The 16645-nt window shown below is 39.5% G+C and overlaps 1 protein-coding gene and 1 long non-coding RNA gene across 2 annotated transcripts in view; one reads left to right on the top strand and one right to left on the bottom strand.

The window, feature by feature from the left end:
- The window catches only part of HECA (hdc homolog, cell cycle regulator), a 42961-nt gene that overhangs the window by 24694 nt on the left and 1622 nt on the right, over positions 1-16645 (bottom strand). The gene's annotated exons all lie outside the window — the stretch shown is intronic.
- Positions 13526-16645, top strand: part of LOC116275352 — a 32456-nt gene continuing 29336 nt past the window's right edge. Inside the window, exons 1-2 of the long non-coding RNA XR_004184397.1 lie at positions 13526-13605; positions 13857-13960. This is a non-coding gene — a long non-coding RNA (uncharacterized LOC116275352). The remainder of the gene's footprint in view (positions 13606-13856; positions 13961-16645) is intronic.

Consider the following 16645-nt stretch of genomic DNA (forward strand, 5'->3'; position numbering starts at 1 on the left):
GCGGAGACTGCAGTGAGCCAAGATCGTGCCACTGCACTCCAACCTGGGCAACAACAGAGCAAAACTCCATCTCAAAAAAAAAATATATATATATATATACACACACACACACACACACACATATATAAAATTTTTTAAATGGATGATAATGGTTACCAAGTTACTATGATAATTAGGATTCTGTTTGCATAAAAGTAAATGACAATGTTTATAATGAACTGGAAACTTTTCATTGATCCTCAGCATCTATTTAAGCCTTTAAAAAACTGGGTGTGACAACTTAAAAATGTACAAGAACCCTGGTTTTTTTCTAATTCTCTTAGGAGATACACAGCAAAAAAAAAGTTTGATTGATTAATACCTTCAGATCGGCATTCTGAAACCTTGACTATGATCATGTCATACACACATTCAGAAACCTCAGAAACTCAGACTAATGCTCCAAGTGCTTGGGTCATGTTCAAGGAGCTCCTGTAATTAGGCCCCAGCCTTGCTTTTCCATGTGATCACCAGCTACGGTAAAGTCTCTGCTTCAGCCTTGGCCCATCCCTGTGGCTGTAACATGGAAATTAGATGAGAAGAGATGGGAGTGGACAAAAAAGTTAACTGCAGCCCACTGATGCTCCACACTGTACCTCAAATTCACAGGGTGTTTAAGAATCATTTCCTATATACTACTAGGTACTCACAAAAATTAAAAATAAAAAATTTTTTAAAGAATCATTTCCTGATTAACTGGCAAGTATTATTTAAATGAAAACTCAAAAGGTTTTAATATAAATTTCCTCAAATATTTTTAAGATCTTTTTTTCTACTAAAAATAAAGACACTAAGCACTGCACATAAAGGAAGGCTAGTACTTACAAAAATATTTTGTCAACTTGTTTTAATTAGTATAGGAGCTACAATGAAATCACTTAAGCTTATCTGTCTTAACCTTTGATGTAATTTAACTTCCCCTTATGTTATTTCAGTGTGTGAACCTGCTCCAAAGTGGGTAGCAAATTGAACACAAGGCAATTACATTCAGTTAAACATGTTTTTCTTTGCTTAGAGTAGGATTTAAACACAAAGCTTTTACTCAGGCAAACCACTCTGTCAAAATAAACATGGAAGCTACACATACACACAGATACACACACACAAAACCAACTCTTCAATACAGTTAACAACTTGGTTTTTTAACATTCTCTTAATATATTTAGTCTGTTCTCCTAGACCCACGATTTTCTTACTTTGAAATTAAAACCCACAAGTCTACCCAGCCTCAAATTCAAACTAAATTAAAAACTACAGGCTTCTATTTTACCTGTTATTTCCATTCTGGCTCTGACACTCTGATCTCAGTAAGAAATCACATCAATAATGACTATAAAGTAGAAGATTCATATTTTCTTTTCTAATAGAAGCCACGTCTAGACCCAAAAGAATATGGACCCAGAATATGCCTGGTTTAGGCTGAACATTAGGATGAAGATAATGGTATCATAGTTTATCCTAAACGTTTCTTAAAAGTATCAAAGTTTCACAGAATAGATATAGGACAATCGCTTTGGTCCAGATTCCACAAACTTTTTCTGAGCACAGGAAGGCTCACCTTCGGTGATGTGCCCAAGGCCATTCCGCTAGTAAGTGGCCGTCTCTCTTGTATTTCCACCCATACTGCATACAGGACAATCGAGAGCACAGAGCCAGCTTATATGGAGAGGCAGTGACCCCACAGCTTTGTGTAACCAGATAGTAGTATGTAGTTCTACAATTAAGAATAGGATCTTATTCAAAATGTTCAATCCTCATATTAATCCTTAGAGTACTTAAAAAGTAGGTAAAAATAGTAATGGCAAAAATCACAAATTACTTTTGCACCAACCTAAGTAGACCACGTTAAAAAAGTACTTAAACTCAATTACAGTATAAAGATTTCCTGACCCCAATCTTTGCACTCCTTAAAAATAACGACAGGCCGGGCGCGGTGGCTCAAGCCTGTAATCCCAGCACTTTGGGAGGCCGAGACCGGCAGATCACGAGGTCAGGAGATCGAGACCATCCTGGCTAATACGGTGAAACCCCGTCTCTACTAAAAAAAAATACAAAAAACTAGCTGGGCGAGGTGGCGGGCGCCTGTAGTCCCAGCTACTCGGGAGGCTGAGGCAGGAGAATGGCATGAACCCGGGAAGTGGAGCTTGCAGTGAGCTGAGATCCGGCCACTGCACTCCAGCCTAGGCGACAGAGCGAGACTCCATCTCAAAAAAATAAAAAATAAAAAATAAAATAACGACAATCTGCTCTAGTTAATAGAATTGCTAAACTCAAAAGAGGAGGATTTTCCTTCGAAAGAATGTAAAAAAACATTCTCTCAGTATGGAGAATATCAAATTAAGTAGCAGAAAAAGCACTGCCGGGAGAAACAGAAGTTCAGCCTGCCTTGCCTGCATTCTGTTTGGATCAATGGATTGAGTTAACACACCAACTTCCAAGATGATTTTAAGACTACTGTATTTAAATCAATAAAATCTCAGCACAATGTAGCTAAATTCATTTCCTTACCCTACGCATACCCTAAAATAAATGAAATCCTTACACTTCTTTGTTTTCCACAGGCCTTTTCTGCCCTGCTGAACTTCCTGAAATACACTCTTTCTGCTCCCTGCATCCCTTCAAAATAACCTGGTAAAATGCTTTATAGTGATCACTCTGGCAGTTATTTTGCTAGGTTCTGGGGAGAAAAGACAAAGCTTTTGCCTGGGGCCACACTGCACAGCCTATTTCTGAAAAGCTGCATCAGCAACCAACAGGCAAGTTATAGAATCTGTTGCAACAAGGAAAAACTTGTCAAAGAAGAGGGCATGTCTAAGTCTTATCCATACCTCAGTAAAAATGAAAACTAGACTCAACAATCAGTCATGACTATGTCTTAGCCTAGCAGTTCACATATACTAACTTGAAGCAACTTGCTATAATATGATTTGATTTCAAGGGAGTATTTCATAAAATTTTCTAAGGAAAACTAAGTAAACTTAGAGTTACAGACTCCCATTGATAGTTTAAGCTAGTGATATTTTAACTAAATGTTCATTCCTTTTCCAATTACTAACTTTTGTGGAACACAGATACAATTTTATGGTATGACCATTCTCAAAGACCCAAAACTATTCATTTCAAAACCAGAGGGGAAAAATAATATAACATTTGTGAAAAGAGTTACCAAAAAAAATCTAAAACTTACTTTCTACCATTAGAGAATTTGTTATATAACTATGATTATATTCAATATGTATTCCAAATGAATTCTAATTCATATGTCCAAAATTAATCAAGAAAAAAATATTTAAAATTATTTAAAAATTATTCAAAGTCATATTTTTTATCATCTATTTCTTTTTTTCTTAGCCCCACTCCCACCCCAAAAGTCATCTTTAGATCACATATATCACAGAACATTAAAATATAAGTTGAGGAAAACTGATTAATTCCAAAGTCAAAAATTTCAAATCTGAATACCTCTCATGAATGAAGCTAACAAATTGTTTTTTGTCAGCCTAACCCCAAGAAGTATAATGATTCCATATAAAATATTGATACATACACATGACCAGTATTTCATACCCACAGAAACTGTTTGGATAAAATCCACAATATAGTTTGGTAAATTCACAATTCTATAACCTAATTTAAAATGCAAAACCTAAAAGGGAAGTAAGGAAACCACGAAAGTCTGGTGAACATTTCAAAATGCTTTTACGACAACATGCAAACTTCCACTCCATATGGTCCTAGAGGCAAGTAAAGAGGAGAAAGCGGAAAAGCGAATCAAAATATAAACTATGTGAGGCATAATTACAAATCCAGATGCACACTGTAAATCATGCAGCACAACAGGCCAAAAACAAGGCTCTGCTGATCAAATGGTTAAAATCTAAGTGGACTCTGCTGTTATAACAAAATCCAGGAGAGCTCGGGAACAGAATTGATCCACAGATCACAACAAAAGAATTCCAAAGTCAGCTATGCTCACACTAGTGAAAGAACCCTCCTCAAGACTTCAGTTACCTCAGTTTCTCCCCACTGTGGGATCAGAAAGGCCATTTGCAGTAGCTCCAGAAGGTCTCGTTCAAAAAACTGGACTTGCCCTGAGACCAGCAGGAGAATGAATACTACAGATTCTCTGGGCAAAATTTGCACAGCAAGAGCTCCCAGATCCAAACTTGCAGAGAAACGAAAGGCTCCCCCAGGCAGCAGAATACAGATTTGGAAGACCAGCATTCACTGCAAACTCCCTGGGGGAAAGCCAAGGTCAGCACTGGTTCTTCCAACAAATCAGTGTGTGCATTCATCTCTGGTTGGGAAGCAGCCACCCAACACCACATTACAAACAGAGAACCAAAAACTCACCTAGAAAAAACTAAAATCCCCAAATCATGGCACAACAATTTGCTTTTCCAAGCAGCTCTATGGTTTGAAAAAAAAAGCTCATCACAAACAGTATCATGTTATGCTCACTTTTGCAGATAAAACTTGGACTTGGCAAGGTTCAGCAGTCTTGCAAAATGGCAGAGCCAGATCTTCACCTATAACCTGTGTCTCCCAAATCTCACACTCTTTAGAACAGGAATGAGTTTGGAAACCTCTTCCAAATCACAGACATCTGAGAAGGCACAAAGGCTGCCTGCATCAGCATGATGCATGGTGTGTGAATAAACTCTTGGTTCAGTCGAGTGCTATGTTCTCATTTTATTAATATACACACGTAATTTCAGTTCAAGTGCCAGAAGGAGAAAAACGAGAACTTTCTTACGATTCAGCATTTAAGTCTGTTATTATAAGCAACTTATGGGCAATTTAGCCTTAAGAGGCCTCAGTTTGCAGCCTGGTTCTTGAGAAGAGGCAATTACAAGTAAATAATGAGTCTTTATCTACAAGTGTCAAAGTCCTACATAGCTGGAAAAAAACTACAAGGGATTTTAGAAATGTGCAAGAAGAGACGGGTATTGAGCACTGGAGCTCACCTGTTGACATGACAGCAGTGAGTGGCCAGAGACTCGGATAGGAGGTAAGGGAGGGCAGCAGAAGTTGCAACCAATTTTTTTTTTTTTTTTTTTTTTTTTTTTTTTTTTTTTTGAGACAGAGTCTCGCTCTAATGCCCAAGCTGGAGTTTAGAGGCATGATCTCAGCTCACTGCAACCTCCGCCTCCTGGGTTCAAGCGATTCTCCTGTCTCAGCCTCATGAGTAGCTGGGGATTACAGGCATGCACCACCATGCCCAGCTAATTTTTGCATTTTTAGTAGAGACATGGGGTTTCCCCATGTTGGCCAAGTTGGTCTCGAACTCTTGACCTCAAGCGATCTGCCTGCCTCAGCCTCCCAAAGTGCTGAGATTACAGGCGTGAGCCACCACACCTGGTGGGTTGCAACCAATTCTGAGAAACAGAGCCTTCCAAATTAAAAAGTAAACACAATCTCATAAATGTAATAGCATTACTGTGCACTGGTATACAAATGAACTCAAAGTTGCTAACTTTATGCCATGCCCAAACTGCTTTGCCTACAAGTAATTTCACAACTTTCCTCACGCTCCCTTACCTTTACCTTTATTTCTATATGGATGTTAACATAATCATACAAAACTGTAAAATTTCTAACCAGCAAAGACAACCATAAACAAGTCTGAAAAACAAACAATAAAGTAGGGAAAGCTATGTCAAAAAGTACCCTGAATATACAAACACTTTGTGAAAATCAGTAAGAACACAAATACCCTATTAGTAAAATGGACAAAAATCACAAACAAGAAAAAAAATATAAATGATCAATATAAATATAAAAAGATATTCACTGACAATCCAACAAATGCAAATATTATCACAATGAGATGTGATTTTTCATCCATCTGATTGGCAAAGATGAAAATGATTATCGAAATTTACATTACAGAGTGTGAAGAAACTATCGCCACTGATGGTGTAAACTGGCAAACCTCGTCTGTAGGAGCAGTTTGGCAATATGTATCAAACCAGTGATCCTACTGCTAGGACTTTACCCTAAAGATAATCACATGCTAGTTATGAACTCTGGTCCATTAAGTACAGGAAGTGCCAGTTCAAATGTTCACAATCTCCCAAGCCAAGACCAGGAAGTCCTTCTGTGATGGAAGGATCAGATCAACATACGTGTACAATGTGTGAATAAAGTGCTCCCTTGGTCAAGTATTTTGTTTTACAAATGTAATTTCAGTTCAAGTACCAGAATGACAAGCATAAGGCTTTTTTCTTTTTTGAGACAGTATCTCGCTCTATCACCCAGGCCAGACACAGCTCACTGCAACCCCTTCCTCCTAGGCTCAAGCAATCTTCCCACCTCAGCCTCCCGAGTAGCTGGGACTACAGGCACGCACCACCACATCTGGCTAATTTTTGTATTTTTGCAGAGGCGGGGTTTTGTCATGTTGCCCAAGCTGGTTTCGAACTCCTGGACTCAAGTGTTTCGCCCACCTCAGCCTCCTAAAGTGCTGGGATTACAGGCATGAGCCACTATGCCCAACCCACAAGACCTTTTAAAAGTAATGTAAATGTCCCTATTCAGTATAAAAACCATATTGGTGTTTTTATACTGAATTTCAGTCCTGTCCTCTAAAAACCTGCATATAGTTTTTCACTATTTCTGTACGTATGTGTGTGAGTCAAGACGGACCCAACATCAAGATTCCAACTATACAGCATGGGGGTCAGGCACACTTCCCTACAGCCAAGCCTATTCTCAGAGCAAGAAGGGAAGGCCATCTCAGAAGCTTACTGTCCTCATACTCAAATGTAGACTGCGGAGTACAGGGATCACACCTGACTCCTATTAAACACTAAAAAAGGGGAGCTGTGGCATCTTCACTGTTCCTGTCACTAGGAATGGCTGCTTCTCCTTTCTGTGAGTTCTACAGCCCCAACACACCAATCACCCAGGAATCTTCTCTAATTTGCTTCTGCACTACAGCATATCACCTTCACTACTAAAACTATATGCCTAACATAGTGGAACTGTATCATTACTGAGGTAAAGAAAGTCACTGACACATAGGCACTGCCCAGTAAGAACGGATCCAAGGAGCTGGAAACCATTTAGAAGAATTCTTGTTGAGCTTCCCTGTGTTTTTAGGTATGTACAATTCTGCCTCCACCACTGCAGGCACTTCTTATTTTTAATGCCAGGCCCTCTTCATGGCTTCTGGCAGCACTGTTCTGGGCTCTCCGTGTCTGTTCATTGACACCTATCACCAGCCATCTCGGGCTCCCGCTCTCAGATTACAGACTGTACCTGCTGCCAATCAAAAATAGCCAGAACTTGATTCTGTACATTTCTGTTTTGACTTCTGCCCACTGAGCTGTGTTAAGCATAACAACTAGTGTGTTACCTTAGTAAGTTGTGTTATACTAAATATTATACTGAAATAAGCATCACACTCAGGAGTGCTCATTTATAAAATGAAAACAAAACTTGTGATTCAGTTTCAACATTAGTGTCAAAAGACTCTCCTGAGATGACTTTATAACTTGAAGGAACATGATCTAAAGTATAATCAAACCTATGCTTACCCCTAGGGAAAAACATACATTTTCAATGTGGCAAGTAGCTGCTTAACTTACCTGAGCAATTTGATACCTTACTAACTTTTGTCTGAATTCATCCTCTTGATCAGCATTAGGAAGGAACAGACCTTAAGGCATTCTATTTTTAATGAATTTCCAATAAAATGAAATAAAGAGAAATGTGAATTACGACACCTGGACCATCTTTTCCTATCTGGCTATCTGTAATTGTTCTTGGTGGGAAGGGGGGTAATATGATTTGAGTGGCAATACATTTTGAAGCGGTCCAGAATATGCCACTGTGGCATAAAAATTAAAGAGCTGAAAGTGATTAAGTTCCTGAAATCTCTTACTGGCCTAAAAGCAGAGGCTCTCAAAAGAATTCGATTAACATAAATCCCCTCCCCAAGAGCAACCAAGGAAGAGTGACTCATCACCAGAGATGAGAAGTCTTCACCCCACACCAAGTTGATATTACCACAAAACGATTGTATCTTCCATGTATTCTCCAAAAGGCCCACTTATCTTTCCAAAAAGTCCTCTGTTTTCCCATAAGTTCTCTTTTCTCCCCTCCCCCTTCCCCTATTAAAATAACATACAAGCCCCTACTTCTAACCACTCCTTTGAGTCACATTTTTCTATGATTAAATGTCTTTTATCTTGCAATCTGTCTCTTGCCAGTTTAACTTGCAGACCCTCAATCACTAAGTCTAAGAGAGTAGAGAAAGTTTCTTCTCCTCGACAATTTAAATCTACGGAATACACTATGAGTATATATGAGAACAATGCTAACTTTCTCATTAAATGCCATCTAAGCAATTATGTAACTACATTCAACACTTGGTCTTCCTCTTTCCTCACTTTTTTTTAAGCTTCCTCTTAATATCTTTCTTGTTTCTCACTCTTAGACTTTTCAAGTATTACCCTTATCTGTATAATTTAGCCAAAATAATTTGTCTGAAAAATTGTAACGTTTTAAAGTATTACAAATGCTATTGACTTTTTGCTAGTTTATAAAAAGCTCTCAAGTACAATTAAGCTAAAACATCCTGTTGATTAAATAAAGCAAGTTGCTATTTCACTAACCACTGAAAACTGGAAGCTTTCTGAAATATACAAAATTAAAACACACACAGTCACACTGTACAAAATAGCATCTCCCCTCACTAGAGTTTATTGTTTTAAAAACTGGTAAGATGTTGACAAAAATAAAATGACAAACCAAGATAATTAGTACAACTTGGCACAGAGATATACACTTTCTACCTAGGTATGAAAAATAAGCCATAGAGACAAGCCCCTGCCTCTAGAGAAAATCTTATCTGCTCAGATGGTCCCAATCCCTCCCCCTGGCATCTAGTTCTCTGATGTTAACCTCAATTAGTAACCTCACATGGCTCAGAAAGCATGGGGCTGCTGCTGCCCACAATTAAGACAGGCTTTCCATACAGCAGTCTTGGATCCTGCAACACTGTCATCCTGATGGGCAGAAAAGCAGCAAGGGCCATGTGCCCTCTGCTTCATTGATCAGCGTACCCACAATTGAGGGTCCATGGCAGGCACCACCTCCAATCCTTTATTAGCTGTATTAAAAGATACTCATTCTGTTAAAATATATAATTTTACAAACTTGTCAACAACCTATGATTACCCCCTTTTCAAATTCAGCTGACCATGTCCTTGCTTATAAACCTAGGGGGGCGGTTCTCCACTGGCTACAAAACATCCAGATTTGACTGTCTGACCCAGCCCCCTTTCCAGCCTCCAGTCCTACCACAGTGCCTGACACGAGCCACATCAAACTCTTGGAGCAACCAGAACTCAAGGCCCTTTCTCACCTCCCTCTGTTTGGAACATCCTTTCTCTATCTTTAGAATTCACTGTCTCTCTTCCTGTAAGACTCAGCTCAAATGTCCCCTCCTCCAGGAAACATCATTTTCCCCACTGGGTACCCACAGTACATTATCATGGCTCTTGTTTCCATGTCTCTCTGCCAGCTTCACGGTGAGCCCTTGAGGGTGTGGATTCTGATGCCCCCAAGTATAATTTAACATTGTACTTCTCAGTCATAGGAGACAGTAGGTGCATAATAAATATGTAGTAAATGGATGGGCGCATAAACAATGAATGAGGACCTAATGAACCCAGTAGTTGCCTAGAGAGAGGGAAGGGTCTTGTGTTTAATTCTCAGTAACACTAAGCCCTGGCTGATCCCCCAAAGTACAACCTGTGCTCCTCACCTCCTTCAGCTACACAACTCCACATACTCATGTGACTTCTCCATCTTCAAATCCAGTACTTAGATTTAACCCAATATTCTGCCATTCATATGTTCCTGCTCTTTCACAGTTGCCTCTGTTTAATACATATAATAACTTACTTGCATTTCTTTCTTTTTTTTTTTTTTTTTTTTTTTTTGAGACGGAGTCTCGCTCTGTCGCCAGACTAGAGTGCAGTGGCGCAATCTCGGCTCACTGCAATCTCCACCTCCCGGGTTCAAGCGATTCTCCTGCCTCAGCCTCCTGAGTAGCTGGGATTACAGGCACGTGCCACCACATCTAGCTAATTTTTGTATTTTTAGTAGAGATGGGGTTTCACCATGTTGGCCAAGATGATCTCGATCTCCTGACCTCGTGATCTGCCTGCCTCAGCCTCCTGAAGTGCTAGGATTACAGGCGTGAGCCACCACGCCCGGCAGCATTTATTTCTATATAAGGAAGATGTACCCATTTTTACATGTTGCTTTTTGCTTGCTTATTTTTAGCTAAATCATCTGCTTTTTTTCCCAGTAAACTATAAGGAAGAGAAGATGGAGGAAGAGTAGATAATCATTTTGAATCAAAGCAGTGCTTGAATAAAAACGTGCATGGTACTATAGTCTTTTTCCACATTAATGTCTTAGTGTCTGTTCTTAACAGCACAATGGCTTAACAAGTTTGTTAGTTGGATAAGGTTGAACAAACCACAAAATTTACAAAGTTGTTGTTGACAAGGCTCATATCTGCCAGGCCCTGTGCCAAAGTCTTTCACATATATTGTTTTCCTTCCAAAAAAACACCCCAAAGGATTGCATTTAGAAAACAGAGGCTGAGAAAGGTTAGATAGCTTGCCCCAAAGCCATTGTGCTAGTAAGTTATGGCACCTAGCTTTACATCCAGGCCTGAGGTACCCAGTCTTTTTTCACTAAAACTTTAAAAACTCCAGACCTTACTTTATAAGATTAGAATCATGATGCAGACAGAATTTCAAAGGTCTATGCTTTCATCTTCACTAACTCTATCATCAGTTACTAAAATATCATCTACACATTATTACTATTTTTTTGAGACGAAGTCTCACTGTCTCCAGGCTGGAGTGCAATGGCGCGGTATCGGCTCACTGCAACCTCCACCTCATGGGTTCAAGCGATTCTCCTGCCTCAGCCTCCCGAGTAGCTGAGATTGCAGGAGCCCGCAACCATGCCCGGCTAATTTTTGTATTTTTAGTAGAGAGACAGAGTTTCACCATGTTGGTCAGACTGGTCTCGAACTCCTGACCTTGTGATCCGCCCGCCTCGGCCTCCAAAAGTGCTGGGATTACAGTCGTGAGCCACCATTGCCCAGCCACCATTAATACTTTTTAAAATCTCTGTTTGCTACCAAATCACTAAAGACTACAGAAGTCTCCAACAGAAATACATTCAGCCTTGGAAAGTCCCCCTATGTATGATAGCATCTGCTCCAAATTCCGGATGCAAATGCGGCCCTCCAGTTGCTAAGACATTTTGGAGAATTTGCTGAGCAATTCTCCAGCATCCCTTTAAAACAACCACGGAATGATGAGACCATGGGGAAAAGTACCCTGATCACAGCAATGTCGAACTGGTACAACCTTTCAACAGGGCAATGTGTCAGCATGTATTAAAAGTCATGAAAATATGCATATCCTTTGACATAGCAAGTCCATAGGAAGAATTTTTCCTCAGTACATGCTATGGTTTGAATGTTTGTGTCCCTCCAAGATTCATGCTGAAACTTAATCCCCAGTGCAACAGTATTATGAGGTGCAGCCTTTAGAAGGTGTTTAGGCCACGGCCGGGCGTGGCGGCTCATGCCTGTAATCTCAGCACTTCGGGAGGCCAAGGCAAGCGGATCATGAGGTCAAGAGATCGAGACCATCCTGACCAACATGGTGAAACCCTGTCTCTACTAAAAATACTAAAATTAGCTAGGCATGGTGGCACGTGCCTGTAGTCCCGGCTACTAGGGAGGCTGAGGCAGGAGAATCGCTTGAACCTGGGAGGTGGAGGGTGCAGTGAGTGGAGATCACGCCACTGCACTCCAGCCTGGCGACATAGGGAGACTCCGTCTCAAAAAAAAAAAAAAAAAGAAGGTGTTTAGGCCATGAGGGCTCTCATAAATGGGATTAGAACCTTCATAAGAGTGCTTGAAGGAACAAGTTCATCCCTTTCACCTTTTCTGCCATGTGAGGATGCTGTGATTCTCACCAGCTACAGAATCTGCTGGCTGTGACCTTGGACTTCCCAGCTTCTAGAACTGTGAGAAATAAACTTCTATTGTTATAAATTATCCAGACTGAGGTATTTTGTTGTGGCAGCAGAAACAAACTAAAACATGAAGTAATTAAGTGGTCAAATGCCCAGAAATATATGAATAAGAACCTAAAGGTAAACAATAGTGGAATGATCAAATTTCCAAGGTGCAGACATATGACGATGCACCGGTATATTTACTGCTCTGCTAAAATGTCCACAAACGATTCTATGTGTAAAAATCAGATTATAATATATATGACTTTCTTTTTACAGAAACTGTATACGTACTTTTAAAAGTTTTGTGAGAAAAAAAAATTTAAGGCTGCAAGAACATATATCAAAATACTAACAATGTTGATCTCTTAAGTGGTGGAATTATGTGTTTAACCAGAAAGGCAAGGAAAGCTTTTTTCTACAACGCTTATTTTATTACTGGTAAAATAATAAAATTACACAATATTTTCAAATAAATAAAGCCCTTAAAAATGCCAAAGAGTTGGTGATCAAAATCAGTCAGGACAGATTTTTTTTTTTCCCTGTAAAGAATCTCTTCTGATACCTTCAAGTTCTTTAAATTATTCATAGCTAAAAGCCTGAAGTAAACTCATAGGAGGATTAAGCTGCAAGAGATTTTCCCATTTTATCTCCTGTTTTCAATTCTCCATAGAATGAAATATATTTTTGGACTTACAGGAAAATTGACATTGAAGCTTTAGTTTCTAGAACTTAAGGACAGATCACAGGTCCTGTAACAAGTAAAGAATGAGAGAAAGACGAGACTGTGCATAGAGTGCCATGAACGGCGCACAGAAGAGCTCTTCACTTTAATACACAAAGTGTACAGGAAGAATCTTTGATGCATGAGGCAATATTTTCTGCCAATCTCCATTAAAAAGGTGAATTTCAAAAGACAACATCCAAAGGCAAATACTTCTTGAGACCCAAAAAACTGACTTCTAGATAAGGCAAGAAAATGTTTTCTAAGATTATAATGGTAGTCTATATACCTTAAATCCTCAACAGATACTCCTTGATTTGAAAACAAACAGCAAGCAAACATTTTTCATTTTCCTTCTGATGGATATAGGTAATTTAAATGTAGTAGGAATTAAAGTAAACATCTAAAAAGAAACTACTTAAAATATACTACAAACCTGGGTTATAAAAAGTGTCTTTAGTGACCTAAATACGCAGCAAAATACAAATCCTGTGCATAGTGAGCAGGTGGTACTCCAAAAAAATCTACTTGTAAACAGATATATGGAATTCAGAACGCATTTTCCCATGGAAACATTGTTATAAAGGTGGTTAATTCCCAGTCTCCTCCACAAAGTCTATTTAGTTGTTAGTGAGAAATATTTATCCCACACCTGTATTATGTGAATGGTACTGGTGGTCTAAATGAAGACACCCATAATGCTAGGGGAATAAGAATGGCTCTCCTTTCACCCAGAGCTGAAGCTTCTCAGTCGAGTCCCTCTCCACAAAGGTTTCCAGGTAAAGAGATGCCACCCTCAAGGTCATACTCTCTTCCTGTAGGGAGCCCAAGTTGAAATGATCAGTCAACTGGGAGTCAGGGGAGTGTGTGGAAGAAGGCCCTGCCCCTATTATTTAAGGTGAGATAATTCTGAAAGGCCATCCCACCTCCAGAGCTCCCCAAGAGAGGGTCAACTGGGGTCTCTGTTACAGATGCAACACAGTTCAACTCCTGCTTCTGCCCAATTCTGCTTCCTTCCCTCCTCTACTAGGAATGATGCCAAGAGCACTCCCAGTAAACCTCCAGCACGTGTATCTCTGCTCAGACTATTTCCAGGATCTAAGACAAACAGCTAACACTTCATAAGCTGGTACTGTAAGTCAGACATTGTTCTAATCTATCTAGTGTATGTAATCTATTTATTTTAAATATATTATATAGATATTTTACTACATCTGTATGGGTAGGTACTACAATCCCATTTTACAAAGCAGAAACCAAGGCTCAGAGAAGTTAAATGACTTGCCCAAGGTCATCTGACAGGCAATTTGAAGAGCCAGAATTTGAATTTAGGTCCACCAAATGGAAAGCCAATCTCTATGCAAACGAACTCCATCTGCTAGAAACAGTTCCATGAATTAAGGCAGACTCTGCTGCCCACGGGTTCTGGTGTCAGTCAGGAATGAGTGGAGTGATGAACCATGGTCATCCAATAACAGGAATTTATAAAAGTACTTAAGAGCCAGGCCCATTGAAAACTAGATATACCATGATCAAGGTTTCAAATACTTTTAGTCCTGAAGCAAAATTGCAGAGGCCTAATGGAACCAGAATGAAACTACATATCTACCTTTTGATAACTAGATTCTAAATATAACCATTGGTAATCTTGTGTACCTACAATGAAAATGCAAACAGTATGTGCAGACAGATTACTATGTAGGAAGAGGATGGGGTGGTCTTTTACTCCAATCCCTGAAAAATAAGCCTCATAAACTAGTATCTTAAAATTAGTATCCAATAAATTTATTATTAGAGGCATGATATCCTAAGAATATTAAACTTACTCAAGATGCACAACTGCAGCCAGTTCAACTTCTCCAACCACAACTATACCACAGCTTCCCCAAGCTCTCCCTAGCTAGTAATCTTCCTTTATAGAATAAGTATTTATGCCCACTTGACAAACTGAACAAAATAAAAGCTAATATTGCCCTGCCCTGGTGGCCACACTGCCCAAGAGCTACAAGACACAAAACCACTCTATAAACTCCAAACAACTACAAATAAACACTATTAATTTTAAGTGAAGTCATTAAGTTTGCATGTTTGCAGATGTAGACAGCTGATTTGAACAGTGAAAACAAACTATTTACAATTTTCAACAAATATCAAGTACCTCCTTTCTTGTAATAATTACTTGATTTGTAATATTCGTAATTACAAAATCTAATGTCACGGTTAAGTAAAAAATTGAAATACACTTAAAACTAGTACCAATAATAATTTTAACATTAAAAATCCAAATATTGGTCCTTAGTTGATTTTGAGAATTGACACGTCTCTTGCCCCTTCGTTTAAAAATTCACTAGTAACACCTCTCCCAAACCTAAAGTATAGCTGTAAATAGCAAAGAAAAAAAGAAAGAAAGCAAAGCAAAAAAAAAAAAAAGGCATTTGTAATTTCCGTATTCATTGATTTTGCACACAGGAGTCCTCAGCATACAAGTTCAGTTATCATCAACTGCAGAATTGAGGGGGGGGTTCTTCAAATTAAGGTGAATCATTCACGTAGACTTCACACCAAGTCACAACCAAGAACTGGGCATCATAAAATCTGGCTCACTCCTCTAATACAAGTTACATTCTCTGCCCCTGACTATGGGAATGTTGGCCCATTCCTTTTTCTCTCCGACTTTCACTTAAGCTCCTAATCAGAAACACAGCTCTTCACATACACTGTGCTGCTAAATATACTTGAGTTTGCCACTTCAGAGAACAATAGGGGCCCCTTAACCAGTTTGATATGTACAAACTAGGAGGTACAAGTAGCCTAAGAAAAACATTTCCTCTCACCACCTTAAAGTGGACTAATCTTTTGGAGTAAGAAAAAAAAAAGGAAACTGAGAACTTGAGGCTTCCACATAGGGCAAAAAAAAAAGGAGGCGGTGGGGGAGGGGGTGGCAGAACAAACCAAAACCACCAGCAGAACAGGAATGCAAGCTCCCTGAGGACCAGGATGTCTCCTCTTAATTACCGCTGGATCCCTTAGTATTGAACACGGTACTTGGAACACTGCAGGTAGTTAATCTTTTTTGAATGAATAAACGAAAGCTGTCATCATTGTTCATGCACTCTTTGTGAGAAACCTTAAGCTCATTATATATGTAACCTTTAAAATAACAAGAACTGGGAGCATAATAGGGAAGGGACACTCCGAGCCTCTCAATAACGCTAGAAGGGAGCCAGGGTAATTTTTTTTTTCAAGTTTACACATGAGGAAATTGAGGCTCAGGAAGACTGACCTTTCCAAGATGATGAAGCTCTAAATGGCTGAGCTAGGAGTCTGTCCTACTCAGAGTCTGAGCACCTTTCTCTCTGCCACATCAATACCAAAATGAAGGTTAAAGCCAGGAGAAAAACAAAAGAACATGAAGAACACAGGCTACCCAAAACTAGTATTGAGACATTCACAAACGGGGTAAGTTTGTTTCTGAAAATAAATAAATAAATCTTCCTATTTCAATATTGCAGAGACACAGCCAACGGGGCCTACAGTTCTGTTTCTAACAGGCGACATTCAGCCGCCTATGTTCAGAGCGCTATAGGTTGCTTGTAAGTGTAGGTGCCCTGTTTAAAAAGTGCCTGATCTGGCCAGGCGTGGCGACTCACGCCTGTAATCCCAGCACTTTGGGAGGCCGAGGTGGGCGGATCACGAGGTCAGGAATTCGAGACCAGCCTGGCCAACATGGTGAAACCCTGTCTCTACTAAAAATAACAAAAATTAGCCCGGCGTGGTGGTGGGGGCCTGTAATCCCAGCTACTCGGGAGGCTGAAGCAG

This window comes from Papio anubis, chromosome 6, assembly GCF_008728515.1.
Source record: "Papio anubis isolate 15944 chromosome 6, Panubis1.0, whole genome shotgun sequence".
In the NCBI taxonomy this organism is placed as follows: domain Eukaryota; kingdom Metazoa; phylum Chordata; class Mammalia; order Primates; family Cercopithecidae; genus Papio; species Papio anubis.